This window comes from Neophocaena asiaeorientalis, unplaced genomic scaffold (assembly GCF_003031525.2).
Source record: "Neophocaena asiaeorientalis asiaeorientalis breed wild unplaced genomic scaffold, Neophocaena_asiaeorientalis_V1.1 scaffold959, whole genome shotgun sequence".
Classification (NCBI taxonomy): Eukaryota; Metazoa; Chordata; class Mammalia; order Artiodactyla; family Phocoenidae; genus Neophocaena; species Neophocaena asiaeorientalis.
Genome location: NW_020173039.1, coordinates 311,740 through 327,967, shown reverse-complemented (window position 1 = coordinate 327,967; position 16,228 = coordinate 311,740).

Here is a 16,228-nt window from a genome sequence, read left to right as displayed (position 1 = left end):
GAGTAATTAGGCGCCATTAGCAGTTACTGAGAATTCCTTTTTCATTATATTTAAATGTAGTCCTCTCTTCTTCAAGGGTTTAACCTTATTTTTTAATAGTGCCATTTGGCATTAAGACAGGAAAAGTGAATCATTAGTAAATTTCAAGCCTTCCTATTCTACTTTTAAGCTACATTCACCTTTCTACTCTTTTAATCTATCTAAACTCAAATGCTCATTCCTTTCATTTCTATCCTCTTTAACTCTTCCTCGTGTTTCCCTTATGGATATAAGACAGGAATATAATAGATTTGACTTTATGTATAAATACTTATGCTTACTTGTCTACATACACATCCACCTTATTCCTGAATGTCTACTTTGGGGTCTATAAAATGGATCCATCTATCTCATTTATTTATCACAGTAGCCCTTTGAAATCAATGTTTTTAACCCCAATTTTTGTCTTTAAAAATGAGGGAGCCTAGATTTTTTAAAATCTACTTTAAATTGAGGTTTCTTACCCCTTCCTCACTATTTAAGTAACATTCTATATTTTAAACATAGAAATAAGGGTTGTCCCTTTGGGGACCACGCATTTACTCCAGTAGGATTCTGGGGTTGCCCCTATTTTGACCCACTATTTTGGGAACGGCCTTCAGGGCCTATTCTTATGACTCTCAGTGGTATAAAAATTTGGTCTTTTGAGAATGGATTTAATCTTTGGAAAGGGCATACAGTCTTTGAAATCCAAGTCTTATGAGCAATTGGGGGGTGGATCAAACTGGGTAATGCTGTTTTTGTTTAAGGATTAGGTGTGGATCTGAAGGTATAAGTGTGCTTTTCTTGTATGACTCAGATACTGGCTCCAAAGGCATTTCTCCCAAGGTGTTCCAAAATATGAAATACTGGCATTGAACAGGTTACTTCTGAAAGACAAAAGTCACTTGGATGTTTTAAATACTGAGAGTTTTACTGAAACACAGTAGTCTCATTGCTTTTTAGGCAGGCAGTGGTCATTACAGGGTAGGGGACAAGCCTGTTCGCTGATGATTTAAGTATAATTTTACATTCACTGACCACACCTTCTGTAGAACAAAGGTTTCAACTACTCAGTAGGAGTCACTTATTTTGAAAACCCTAGGCCTTGCCTACTTAAATAACACATAGCCTCTTCAGTCCCCTTAGTAGGCATTGGATCAAAATGAAGAATGAACTGAATGTCCTACTGATGTAGGAAGCATCTTAATGAAACACCTCTGTTGATTGGACTGAGGAATCTCAAAATTTAGGTAACTTTCACCAAATCTTCCAAATATAAAAAATCTGCTTGCATGCAGATTATACTGCGCTAGTAGGAACGGTGAACTCAGTTCAGGACTGAGCAACAAATGTAATTAGCAATATTCAACATCCTTTTAATGCTGGGTGGCCACTGTGCGAAAAAGGACTTTAAGGGTCCAGTGACTGAAACATGCTGAAAAATACGTAATGGGATTCAGGAGAAATCATATTCAGAAGCAGTAAGGAGTAGTCACAGCTCTGTGGCATCTTCTTTGCCACTGAAATGCAGCCAACTCTTGGTGGCAGGGCATGCAGCCCACTTGCACACAGCACATGACACAGCAGAAGTGGGACAGAGAGAAGGAGAGAAACTTTCAGTGTCTTGCCTGAGGGTCACCAGATTTTCATACTCCTGTGAAGAAGCCCTGATGCCTCTCCTTCTAATGCTTTGTCTGGAAAGTGCAAGCATATAGAAATTAGACTTGGTTAGGGTTCTTAGAAGCTACAAACCCTGGGTTGCCAGCTTTGGGGTTTTCTATTATATTATGCAATGACACAGTCAGGAGGCTCATTTCCTGAACCATTATGCAGCAAAGGAGCACACAGCTACTCCTTTAAGAATGTCCACTAGTGATTCGAGTTTTCTCTATGGCATATGTTTCCTTAAAAAAGAAAGAGCCATACAGAGGGATGGTACTGTCCAGAGAGGGCCACCGCTAATTTACATTTTGACTTGTGACTTTTACAGCCAAGGATGGACTGCTCTTTTCCTTCTGGGCTTTGATCTAAGCCTTAGTCATTCATTACACATTATTATGAACCATCGATTTAAATTCCACTGCCTTTCCTCATACTGTCCTCCTTGGTCTTCCTTTCTAGGTCCATTAAAGGAATTGTTTCTTGGAAACAGCATTAAGAGAAACCAACAGTCCTTTGATATCTCCACATTTCCCTTCTCTTTCTCTCTCAAAATCACCTGCATTATGAGGTCTTCTATTTTACCTGAGTGTGTGGAGCTTTTCAATTTCACATAATACCAGAAGTATATAAGAAAAAAAACTTTGATAAATGTACAACTTAAGTATATGCCATTTTAAAAGTTGCCTTTTCCCCTGACCTTAGTGTAAAACGTAAAGGTCTAAACAGTATTATAGTCACACTCCCGGAGGCAACTAGAACCTTCAAGCAACTGGCAGAAGTTTCCATTGCAGGTGAAATCTGGCGAAGCACTGCCCAGGATGCCTGCGTTCCCAAGATGGCTGCCTAAGTCTTCCCACACTGGGGGGAAAGGTTGAAGCTGCTTAGAAATAGTTCACATATGCTAATTGCAACCATCAAGGGTTTTGGAACTGAAGGGATTCTGTGGTTTTCTTCTGCTTGTTGTGGCACATTATGGGTTTTTGTGCACCTGAGGGAAAGGGTTCAGATTAGTATAAAAAGGGCTGCATTTACCAAAGACATATTGCATCATACATGGACTGTCTTTAAGGCACTAGAAAGTGGTGGGTTTTTTTGAGTAAACAGTGACACAGGCCAGTGGAGAAGTGCAAATGTCAATTTTTTTTCTCTGTTTGTCTTAGAAAATAGGAAAGCAAATATTAGCCTTTAGGGTGAAGGGGACAAAGAGTGGATGTGGGAATTGGGGAAGACGGCAAAAGGAATATGAGAGATTTAATGAACTCACCTATAATTTCCTATGTTCTTCTGAATCGTTCTGTTATCTATTCTTGGACCCATACAAAATTTCGTTTTCATTGGTGTGGGGAGGTATTGATTCAGCCTGTCATGGGGAGCTCTCAGAAGATACCTAGTCCAACCCTTTTCACTATTCTTTTGTTCTTTAATTTGTTCTTTCTTTCATTCATTTATTCACCAAACATTTTAAAACGCTCACTACATTCAAAGTGACAGTGATCCAAATATAAGTAAGACACTGTCCCTGCTCAGAAAGAGTTCGTAGCCTAGGGAGAATGATCACTTTTGCCTAGCTAAGTTTAAAACATAATAATAATGCAAAGAGCAGGTGACACCATTACTGATGAAGAAAACAAAGCCTGGAAAAGGAAGATGAGCTGCCTAAAGCCTTGTTGGTGTCACACGTCAGCACAGTAATAGCAAGTTTTGGCTTTCTTCCTATACATACTTGAGGATACCTGAATCACTCACTGAAAGAACTACACAGAAACAAAATTATAGTCTCCTGTGGAACACAGGATGCCAGAGAGGATGATTAGAGGGAAGATTCAGTACTTCCTCTCCTTTTACCTCTTCTTCCTTTTACCTCTTCTTCCTTTTACCTCTCCACAGGCTTATTCTGCTCAGCCAGATCTACCCAAGACAGCCTAGATTTTGGATCTTCATAGATCTCTTTCTAAGTGAGCTGTCACCAGGGGTGATGGCATAGCTATAAGAGCGAAGTCTTAGGGTTGGTAAAGAGTTGTATTTCTAAACATCCATAGCTGAGAGCTTAGACCAATTAGTGCACTTGCCACCCTCATCTGGAAGTGAAGAGGAGTCCACTCTGCTGGGGTAGGATCAGTAGGGAGCAGCTTTACTCCATAAAGCGAGAAGCGTCTTCCTTTCTCCTACTTTAATCTAAACACCTCATTCCCCAACCATGACACCTTCTGGAAATGTTACTCAAGTTACTTGCATGACCAAGTTCAAGGGACTCTTTTTATGAAGGCTTCATCAGAGGGTTTTGTTTCACAAGGTTTGAACATTAAGAAAAATAACAGCAACAACAGAACCAATCTGGTAACCTGTTTTTATCATTACTTGTTAATAATAAAGACAAGGGTAAGGAATAATTAGCTCAATTCTTTCCGAAGCATATTTGTGAAATAGGCCCATATCCCTTTTAGAGATAAGATGCTTATATCAGAGGGAATAAGATGGTTGGTGATTTTTTCTAAGAATATGGAATATATAATAAATCGGTAGTGCTGGAGGCAATGATACAGACTCTCAAGGCAAGCTTTAACGTCTTTTAGGTCACATTACAAATAGAAAATAAAAGCATGTGTGTAAAATATGGAATTGAATATGTCATGCATCTATATTGTATAGCTAGGCGATGAGAGGAATTCTGTACCACAAAAATCCTTTTTTACACATTGTCATTTACATGTGAATGCCAGCCGTAAAAAAATGAAAGATTACGATGTTTATTAGTTTTTTCTTCTCAGATTTTATTTTTCTATTTATATGGCAAACACTTACATAGGGCTTTCTATGTGCTTACAGTGTTCTATAACTTCTGAAAGTTGTAAACTCATTTGATCCTCACAACTACCCTTGAGGTATATAATATTATATCCCTAATTTACAGACATTAAACAAATTTATTTTAAATTCAAATTTGTTAATAAAGAAGCAGTTACATGTTACTCTCCCATAATCATTCCACATTCAAATGGAATAGCCTAATTTTTTTCCAATAAAAATGATTAGCTTCATAAATATGTAGAAATTTAGCAACATGCTCCTCAACATCCAAAGGGTCAAAGAAGAAATCATAAAGAAGATTAAAAAGATACCATGACACAGCTCTCCCTCTCTCTCTCTCTTTTTCTCTCTTACTCCTCTTCCTCTTCCTATTCCTCTTTCTCTTTCTCTTTCTCTGCTATGTGAGGACACAACAAGAAAGCAACCATCTGCAAGCCAAGAAGAGAGCTCTTACCAGAGCCCAACCATGCTGGCACCTTGACCCCAGACCAGCCTCTAGAACTCACGTGGACCTCTCACTGCCATGGCCTCTCCTGCTGTGGAGCACAGGCTCCAGACACTCAGGCCTAGCGGCCATGGCTCACGGGCCCAGCCACTCCACGGCACATGGGACCCTCCCAGACTGGGGCATGAACCCGCGTCCCCTGCATCGGCAGGCAGACTATCAACCACTGCACCACCAGGGAAACCCTGAATGTGGATCTTGATGTTTGAATATGTTTTAACCTTGCACAATGTTTTTCTCTTTCTCTTTCTCTGCTATGTGAGGACACAACAAGAAAGCAACCATCTGCAAGCCAAGAAGAGAGCTCTTACCAGAGCCCAACCATGCTGGCACCTTGACCCCAGACCAGCCTCTAGAACTCACGTGGACCTCTCACTGCCATGGCCTCTCCTGCTGTGGAGCACAGGCTCCAGACACTCAGGCCTAGCGGCCATGGCTCACGGGCCCAGCCACTCCACGGCACATGGGACCCTCCCAGACTGGGGCATGAACCCGCGTCCCCTGCATCGGCAGGCAGACTATCAACCACTGCACCACCAGGGAAACCCTGAATGTGGATCTTGATGTTTGAATATGTTTTAACCTTGCACAATGTCTATACTAACAATGTATGGGTTGTTTGATAAATAAATATTTAAAAATATTAAAAAAAATACCATGACACAAATGAAAATGGAAGCACAGCATAATGAAACTTACAGGATGCAGCAAAAGCAGTTCTAAGAGGGAAGTTTATAGTGAAAAATGCCTATATGAAGAAAAAAGAAAGATCTAAATTTACAACCTAACTTTACACCTCAAGGAACTAGAAAAAGATGAACAAACTAATCCCAAAGTTAGCAGAAGAGAGGCGATAACAATTATAGAGCAAAAATAAATGAAGTAGAGATTAGAAAAATATTAGAAAGCATCAATGAAATGAAAGGGTTGTTTTTTTTCAGAAAGGTAAGCAAAATTGTCAGACCTTCAGTTAAACTAAGAAAAAAAGAGAGGGCTCAAATAAATGAAATTATAAATGAAAGAAGACACACTATAACTTGTAAAACAGAAATACAAAGGATCATAAGAGACTACTATGAACAATTATATGCCAACAAGTCGAACAACCTAGAAGAAATGGATACATTCCTAGAAACATACAACTTGCCAGGACTGAATCATGAAGAAATAGAAACTCTGAACAGACCAATAGCATAAAAAGTAAAAAGATTGAATCAGTAATCAAAAACCTTCCAACAAAGAAAACCCAGGGCCAGACGACTTCACCAATGAATTCTATCAAACATTTAAAGAAGAATTAATCCAATCCTTCTCAAACTTTTCCAAAAAATTGAAGAGAGGGGAACACTTCCAAACTCATTTTACAAGGCCATAATTACCCTCACACCAAAGCTAGACAAGGACACTACAAGAATACAAAATTTCAGATCAATATCCTTAAGGAACATAGATGCAAAGAATCCTCTACAGAATATAAGCAAGTCAAATTCAACAGCCCATTAAAAGAATCATATATCATGAACAAGTTGGATTTATTCCTGGGATGCAAGGGTGGTCCAACATCCACAAATCAATTATGGTGATACACCACATTAAAAAAATGAAGAATAAAAATCATATGAACATCTCAATAAATGCAGAAAAAGCATTTGAGAAATGCAACACCCTTTCATGATTAAAAAAAACCAAAACTCTCAACAATTTAGGAATATAACAACAAAAGGAATATACCTGAACATAAAGGCCATATGTGGCAAGCCCACAACCAAATCATACTCAATAGCAAAAAGCTAAAAGCACTTTTCCTCTAAGATCAGGAACAACATGAGGATGCCTACTCTCAATACCTCTATGCAACATAGTATTGGAAGTCCTAGCCAAACAATTAGGCAAGAAAAAAAATAAAAGGCATCCAAATTGGAAAGGAAGAATTAAAATTATCTCTGTTTGCATATGATGATCTTATATTAGAAAACCCTAAAGACTCCACCAAAGAACTGTTAGAACTAATAAATGAATTCAGTAAAATTGCAGGATACAAAGTCAACATACAACAATCAGTTGCATTTCTATACAATAACAATAAACTATTTGAAAAATAAATTAAGAAAATAATCCCATTTGCAATAGCACCAAAACAATAAAATAGTTAGGAATAAGTTTAACCAAGGAGGTAAAAATCTGTAAACTGAAAATTATAAAACGTTGATGAAAGAAATTAAAATAGACATGAATAAATGGAAAGATATCTCATGCTCATGGAACAAAGAATTAATATTATTAAAATGTCTATACTACCCAAAGTGTTCTATAGATTCAACACAATCTCTATCAAAATTCCAATGGCATTTTTAACAGAAATAAGAAAAGCAATCTTAAAATTAGTATGAAACCACAAAATTTCTTGAGTATTCAAAGCAATCTTAAGCAGGAAGAACAATGCTGGAGGCATCACACATACTGATTTTAAATTACATTACAGAGCTATAGTAATCAAAACAATATGGCACTGGCATTCAAAACAGACACATAGACCAATGAAACAGAATAGAGAGCCCAGAAATAAATACCCACATACATGATCAATGAATTTTCAATAAGGGACCAACAATGCACAATGGGGAAAGGATAGTCTCTCCAATAAATGTTGTTTTGAAAACTAGATACCCACATGCAAAAGAATGAAATTGGACCCTTATCTTATACAATACACTAAAATCAACTCAAAATGAATGAAAGGCTTAAGGCCACAAACTGTAAAACTCCTAGAAGAAAACAGGAAGAAGGCTCCTTCACATGGTCTTGGTAATGATTTTTAGGTATGAAACCAAAAGCAAAAAAGCAAAATTAAACAAGTTAGATTGCCTCAAACAAAAAGCTTCTGCAAAGCAAACAATCAATAAAGTGAAGGAAAATTTATGCAATGGGAGAAAATATTTACCAACAATACATCTGATGATAGGGTAATATCCAAAATATACAAGGAATTCATACAACTCAATAGCAAAAAAAAAATACAAATAACCTGATTTAAAAATGCTTAAAAGGCCTGAGTAGACATTTCTCTAAAAAAGACATACAAATGGCCAACGATATAGGAAAAGGTGCTCAACATCACTAATCATCAAGGTAATTAAAATCAAAACCTTCACCTGTTAGGATGTTCTATTATTAAAGCAACAATAAAAACAACAACAAAAGATAACAGGTATTGATAAGGATGTGGAACAAAGGCAACCTTTGTGCACTGTCAGTGGGAACATAAGTTGGTACCATCACTATGGCAAGCAGTATGAAGGTTTCTCAAAAAATTTAAAAAAGAACTACCATGACCCAGCAATCCAATTTCTGGGTAAACATCCAAAGGAAATGAAATTAACATCTTGAAGAGATATATGCATCCCCATGTTCATTGTAGCATTATCCACAATAGTCAAGATATGGAAACAACCTAAATGTCCATCAATGAATGAATGAATAAAGAAGAGGTGGCATACATATTTGAGGGAATATTATTGAACCAGGAGAAAGAAGGAGATCCCGCCACTTGCTATAACATGGATGGACCTTGAGGGAACTATGCTAAGTGAAATAAGTCAGACAGAGAAAGACAAGTACTTTATGATCTCACTTATGTGTAGAATGTAAAATATTGAATCTCATTGAAGCAGAGAGTAGAATGGTGGTTTCCAGGGCCTGTGGGGAGAGGGAAATGGGGAGGTGATAGTTAAAGGGTACAAAGCTTGTGAGAAAAATAAGTTCTGGAGATCTTCTGTGCAGCATAGTGCCTGTAGCTAACAGTACTATATACTTAAAATTTGCTAAGAAGGTAGATCTTATAGTAAGTGTTCTTACCACCAAACAACAACAATAAAAAATAAAGAGGAAACTTAAGGAAGTGATGCATATGTTTATGGCCCTGATGGTGGTGTTGGTCTTATGGATATATAAATTATCCCCAAACTCATCAATTTGTATACATTAAGTGCGTCCAGCTTATTATGTCAAACATAACTCAATAAATTGTTTTTCTTTAAAAAAAACAAACCTGTACTGCTTTCACAATAATAAAAGGTAAAAAAGATGATTAAGAAAAATTGCCAATTGTAATTTTTCTGGGAAATCAATATTTATGGTACATCCTTGATCTTGACTTTTCTCCAAGCCCTCCTCTTTGACAATGAAAACGTACTATCACTGGCTTTTTGAAAGAACATGGTAACTACTGTGTTACAGACTGTGTCTCAGACTATGTCTCAGGAGCAAAGAGGATATACCTGATCTGAATGTTATTTACTGCTCTATGTTCTCTTTCCCAAGACTTCTGCTGTCTTTTTGGCTAATTTTACTTGTGTGAAAGAGGGAGACTGATGGATCCAGCTGCCAAGACAGACAGCGTGGACATGTGGTGCCAGATTCATGCCGTAACTGGTGATAACACCTCAGTAGAACCTTGCAACACTTCTTGTAATCCCAGCTGGGCCTCCCCTGAGCGGAGACAGCAATTATGTGTAGTGGTTTTCAGATGTAAACAAATGTTCATGGGGGACTGACTTATAATCAACCAAGTCATTTCATTTATGGCTTGCATCAAACTGGAATGAAGGTTTCTGATCAGGGAAATCGAGCACATTCATTTATTGTCTCAGCAAGTGTTTTTAGAACTTAGGTACATTTCTCTTTTCTTTCAGAGATATGACTGTACAGTACCTTTAAGGCTCAGAAAGCACTTTAGAAATAGATTGTATCTTAAAAATAACTCTATATCTCCTTTTGTACTTAGCTCAAGTATACCAGTGTGCATTTGGCCATTTTCCATTGCTATTATTTCTTATGACTCAGTGCCATATGCCTGGAAAGGGATAACACAGAAAATTATGTTTTTACTGGAACTTTGGTGGTACCATATTGCTTCTCTGTTTCTATCTCTTATTAACTACACTTCAGCAAATGCTTTAAAATGATAACAACTGAGAAAATCATTAAAAAATCCCACAGAGGGCTTCCCTGGTGGCGCAGTGGTTGAGAGTCAGCCTGCCGATGCAGGGGACACGGGTTCGTGCCCCGGTTCGGGAAGATCCCACATGCCGCAGAGCAGCTGGGCTCGTGAGCCATGGCCGCTGAGCCTGCGCGTCCGGGGCCTGTGCTCCACAACGGGAGAGGCCACAACAGTGAGAGGTCCGTGTACCGGTAAAAAGAGAAAAAAAAATCCCACAGAAAAGACATGCTAAAACTTTATATTGAATAGGTTAGAAACCATAGTATCATTTCTACATCCATTGGTTAGAGTGAAACCAAAACTGTGAAAACAAATGGGCAGATGTGGAAAATGTGTGCTTCATACACCAAAGGATCCTGAATGATTATGACCTGCAATACACTTGCCCCACTCAAAACTTTGTAAGACCACCACTTGTCTCAAGAGCTGTGGGCAAGATTTCAATTCAAAACACAGAGAAATGCTAGGCACTTTGCGGCATAAAAAGAGGTAAGTCAACTCCTTAAGAAGAGCTGTATAAGCTAGTTTGGAAAACAAGATACGTGCAGGAAAAAACTCCAAATCATTAGGCAAGCAGTCTGTCACTGAGTATTAAGCTGTAAGTCAAAGTAGGGAGTGGTCAGGGAAAGTTTTCTGGGGGATTGAGGACTTGACGAAGTCCTTGAAGAAAAGTAAGATTTGGGTTCCATGGAGGAGTTAAGAATTGTGCTAGGACTGAAGGTTTTGGACCTGGGCTCAAGTCCTGCCTCTTTCTCATACTAGTCACATAAACATGGGCAAGTTTATTTTATTTATTTCACACACACTCATGTAACATTCCATATGTGGCAGGCACAGCTGTAAGTGCTTTGTAACTCATTTAAGCCTTATAATAATTCAAGGAAGTAGGCACTGTTATTATTCTCATTTTTACTGAAGAGGAAACTGAGGAACAGAGAGATTAACAATCTTGCCCAAAACCACCCAGCTAATGAGTGGCAGAGCCAGGATTCAAATTCAGGTAGTTCAGATCCAAGTCAATGCACTTAGCCACTACAGTATGCTACAATTTGCCCAGCTTTTCTGATTATCAGTTTTCCCATTTAAAAAATAGAGACAATAGTTCCTTTTGGTCCGATTGTGAGGAATAATTTAGGCAAGGTCAGTAAAAGTGACTGGCACAAAGAAGGCACTCAATAAAAAGCTGCTGCTTTTCTTAATTTCCTCTCTCGGAAACTCAGCCTTTTCCTGGTTCTTGGAAGGAATCCTGACTTGGTATTTTCTTGAATGTGTACTGCCTTTCTTCTTTGATCTTCTACCCCTGCTTGATTCTCGAGCCCATCACTATATCCCACTTGTTTTTTGAGTACTCTCTTAGTAAGTACATGTTAGTTCCCAGCCTCAAGTGCCTGCCTCACCGTGTGGAGCAGGTAAACCTCCAGAATATAAGCCCTCCTAGTCAGTAGTTATAGAACCATAGCTAATTGTGTTCAAGATAGCACATCCCGGGCTTCCCTGGTGGCGCAGTGGTTGAGAGTCCGCCTGCCGATGCAGGGGACGCGGGTTCGTGCCCCGGTCCGGGAAGATCCCACATGCCGCGGAGCGGCTGGGCCCATGAGCCATCGCCGCTGAGCCTGCGCATCCGGAGTCTGTGCTCCGCAACGGGAGAGGCCACAACAGTGAGAGGCCCGCGTACCGCAAAAAAAAAAAAAAGATAGCACATCCCTGCAGCAATTGGAGACTTCTGTCCACTGTAGGCACTTATTTACTCAGCAGGTACTTCATAAATATCTGTTGATTGTGTGCCTGGCCCTGTGCTATGTGATGTATGGTACACACACATTAAAAAAAAAGAGAGAAGAGGAAAATAAAAGAGGATAAAGGGAGTAGGGAAGACCGTAGGGGTCAGAGAGTTCTATGCTCCATCCAGGGGCCCATGCAGACATTGGATTCGTCCAGCTTTAGTCCTCAGCAGCCCTCAGGCTGCTTCCAGATTCCTTTTCCCTCTTTCTTCCCTCCCAGCACCGTTTAGCCATCCTTCATCTGCTGGCTTCAGGGTCCAGCTTCCAGGAGCTAAATAATCTGATAAAAGTAACCTGTGCTAAAGTGTTCATCAAGCTAACAGGTTAATGTGTTATTCTTCCTGGGTAATTTGTTCATTTTGAGAGGGGGGTTTGAAGACATTATGGCATGATGGCAGGAAAGTTCAGGTCTCACTGCAGACTGGGGAGGGAGATGAATGCCCCCCTCCAACTCAGGCTTTCAGGATTAGCCTTCGTCTGATTTCTGTGGCCATTTACAAAATCTGCCTGGTGCCAATGCCACTGTCTTATGGCTTTTAATAGGCCCCACCCAAGTGTGATTTAAAGGGAAAAACCCATGATCCTCTTCTTTTGTATTTGGGATGTTTCCTCTCTGGACCCAGGAAGAAAATTCTCCTGATTGCAAAAGAAGCTGGGAAATGAGCTATTTGTCCATGGATAAAAATAGCCAGCACTCATGATCTGGTAGGCAGCATTCTAAGTGCTTTACATATGTTGTCTTATTTAATTCTCACCACAAACGCCATGAAGTAGGTACTATCATTGTCTCCAGTTTTTATAAAAGAATTGAGGCACAGAGAGGGGAAGTAACTTGCGAACACAGGCAGTGGGGCTGTAGGATCCATGCCTTTAATCATCATATTATACTCATCAGCATCCCAAATTCAAGTTCCCCCTTTCTGAATAGCATCAGCAGATGGACCAGACATAGTCACTGGCTCACAGAGACTCACCATTGAGACACACATTCTCATGCCATGCCCCCACTTTGGCAGGGCAGAGACAGGTCACGTATCTGGCACTCTGACCTTGCTAGTAGGAGCCCGAGTTACTCTGGGGCTGATATCACTTTCTTCCTTTCTGTGTTGCACAAGACTGACAAGGAACTGCCTCTCAAGCCCTCCCTTCCCCACTCCACTCCAAAAGGGGAAGGAATGCTTAAACTTGGTGGCTGCTCTGAAGGTTTGATAAGGATCCGTTGAAGTGTGACTAATCCTATTTTCTAAAAGTAAAAAGAAGATGTGCCAAATTAAGCCTCCAGTATGACTATAGCCAAGCCAGTCTCTTCACTGTCCCTGACAAGCCCTCTGCATTCCTGCCTCTAAGCCAATGTGTACACTATGCCTCTAAACCTGCAATGGCCTCCACCTTCTTTCACTAATGGAGCACTTACTATGTTGCAGGCCCTGTAAGGGCTTTCAAACCTTTGTCATATTTTTTAGTAAATTTATTTGTTTATTTATTTTTGGCTGTGTTGGGTCTTCGTTGCTGCCCATGGGCTTTCTCTAGTTGTGGCAAGCGGGGGCTACTCTTCGTTGCAGTGCACGGGCTTCTCATTGCGGTGGCTTCTCTTGTTGCAGAGCACAGGCTCTAGGCGCGCGGGCTTCAGTAGTTGTGGCTCGCGGGCTCCAGAGCGCAGGCTCATTAGTTGTGGCGCGTGGGCTTAGTTGCTCCGCAGCATGTGGGATCTTCTCGGACCAGAGCTCGAACCCGTGTCCCCTGCATTGGCAGGCAGATTCTTAACCACTGCACCACCAGGGAAGTCCCCCTTTATCATATTTAATACTACAATATATGCTACAAGGAAGGTTCTAGAATTATCTGGATTTTATTTATGAGGAAATTGAGAGAGATTAAATAACTTGTCCAAGGTTACTATATTACCAATAGATATTTTTTAGCTTCTTGCCCATTCTCTGCATTTGTTCATTACCATTCAGTATCATTCCAGGTTCCATGATTAAGGGTACCGATCCATAACCATATTTTATTCACAATATCATGAATGCAAAATGCAATGAGATTGCAATTATTGTATCAACATGTTGCATGGAGGTTAGAGCATGTTCTAGCATGACTAAAAGTTAGATATTTGAAACCTTGAAAATTGGAATAGCAAGGGTTTCCTATACATGTGAATGTAAATCTTTCATATTTATGTTTATTGTTCTTTCTGTGGTGATAAATCTAATGAAATTATGATATGGAGTGTTTTCCACTTGACATCGTTTAAGGCCTTGTAGAAGCATTTGATTTGGCCTTGGTCATGCATACATCATTAAAAGACAATTCAATTTGGATGCCTTTTTAAAAGGGAATTCAAACCTAATGAATTTGTCTCATTCACTTTTAAAATGAACAAAAACAATGTTTACTTCAACAGGTAAAACAAATAGAATACATTGCTGTCTCTTCTTTTAACCATTCGAAGAGCAGAAGCACAGAAAAAGCTAAGGAGAATAAAAAGAAAAATGGTGGAGTAAAGGGGGTGATAGAAGAGGAAAAGAGAGAGAGTTGAAATAGAGAGAAATGAAGAAAGAGACAGAGGGCCAGAGAAATATTCATAGAAGGTTAAAGAACAGACATTGAGAAATGCAGGGAAAGACAGAAAGAAATGGCAGAAGGTGAGAAAAATAGAAGCAGTTTATTTGAAATAGAAGTCAAATATTTCTCCAATTTAATAGTGTTTTTATTAGCTTGCAAAAATAATAAAATTTAACAAATTTCCCCAGTTTTATTAGCTTTTTAAAAACCTAGCTATAAATCTTTGGGTTCTCCTGATCATTATTCTTATGAATACTCATGGATACAATTAAAGTGAAAATCTCATCTTGCAGTGTAACCTTTTATTAATGTTATTTCCTGTACAAGTTTTTGTTTTTCTACAGTGCTTAAATAATTTTGTTGTATTAATATATAATAAATAGCTCGATCATTCCCCTATTGTTGGATATTTAGGTTGCTTCAAGGCTTTTGATATTCAAACTAAGGCTGCTTTTTTCTTCTTCTGTTGAATTATTACCTTAGAGTAATTTCCCAGGATTGGGATTCCTAGTTCCAGGACTATGGACATTTCTATGACTGTTGACCCAATTTGCAATGCCATCAGCAACTTGAATGAGCCTATTCTTCCAAAGCCTGTAGAGTATTGGGTTTTATAAATTGTTATTTGGGGCAATTAAATTAAGTATCAAATGGTGTCTCCTAGTTAGAACAATATAGATTTCTTCTAGGGTGATGATGTTCTTTGACCATTTGTCCCTTGGGTATCTGATAATTGTCTTGTACCTGTATAGCATCTCTGTCTACAGTTTAGATGCTAGTCATATATCTATGATCTTCCTAGCATTTCCACCATTTAATCTTAGTTTCGATAATGGTTTTACATTTTTGTATTATGTTGTCCTCTCTGACCAGTCTTTTCTTTGCAGTGTTTTCTATTACTTCAAAGCTTTTAAAATTCCTACAGTTAAGTTAAATACTCTAGTCAATTCCTAATTTTTAAAATTTTCTTTATTTAATTTTTTATTTCATGTAGAAAGAATCATTATATATGGTAAGAGATAAAGCCTTATGTTAATTCCTCTCCATATCCATGACCAGATAACCCAGGTGAATTTACTTCATAATGGGTACTTTCCCATTGTTTTGTTATGCTTTGTTCATCACACATTCAATTCTTACATTTATTAGAGCCTTTTCGTGGTCTCACTTTCGTGTTTACTAATCGATATTTCTGATTTGCATCTGAATTCTGCCATTTCAACTAGTGTTAATTTATAGCACTTTCTAATATTTGATAATTCTTTTAGACTTTTGTTTCTCTAGGATAGTCATGCACCATTGTTACTACAAATGAATGTGGTATCTTTTTTGAAATAAGACGTAGTTTCATTTGAATTGTCTACATCTATAAATCAATCTGTGAAGAAGTATTAGCTTCACACTATCGGTCTTCCCATTCAGAAATGTAGCATGACTTTACATTTATCCATATTTTTATTTCTGCCATTAAGTTTTCATATTATTTCTTTTTCTCACACTTATTTCCAAATACTTTAGTGTTTTTCTTTATTGAAATGTGTTACCTTTTCTCCTTTTTGCCTTACTGATAGATATTTTGATGTGCTGAACTCTGTAGTTTTGTCTAATCACTTGAAGTTAATTCTGTGGCTTTTCTAGGTATATACTAATGTTATCTAAAAATTCTCTATCTTTAGTTTCCTCCTTTCCAATATTTACTTCTAATTTGTTTATTTATTTATTTGCGGTACGCGGACCTCTCACTGTTGTGGCCTCTCCCGTTGTGGAGCACAGGCTCCAGACGTGAAGGCTCAGCGGCCATGGCTCACAGGCCCAGCCGCTCCACGGCATGTGGGATCTTCCCAGACCGGGGCATGAACCTGTGTCCCATGCATCGGCAGGCGGACT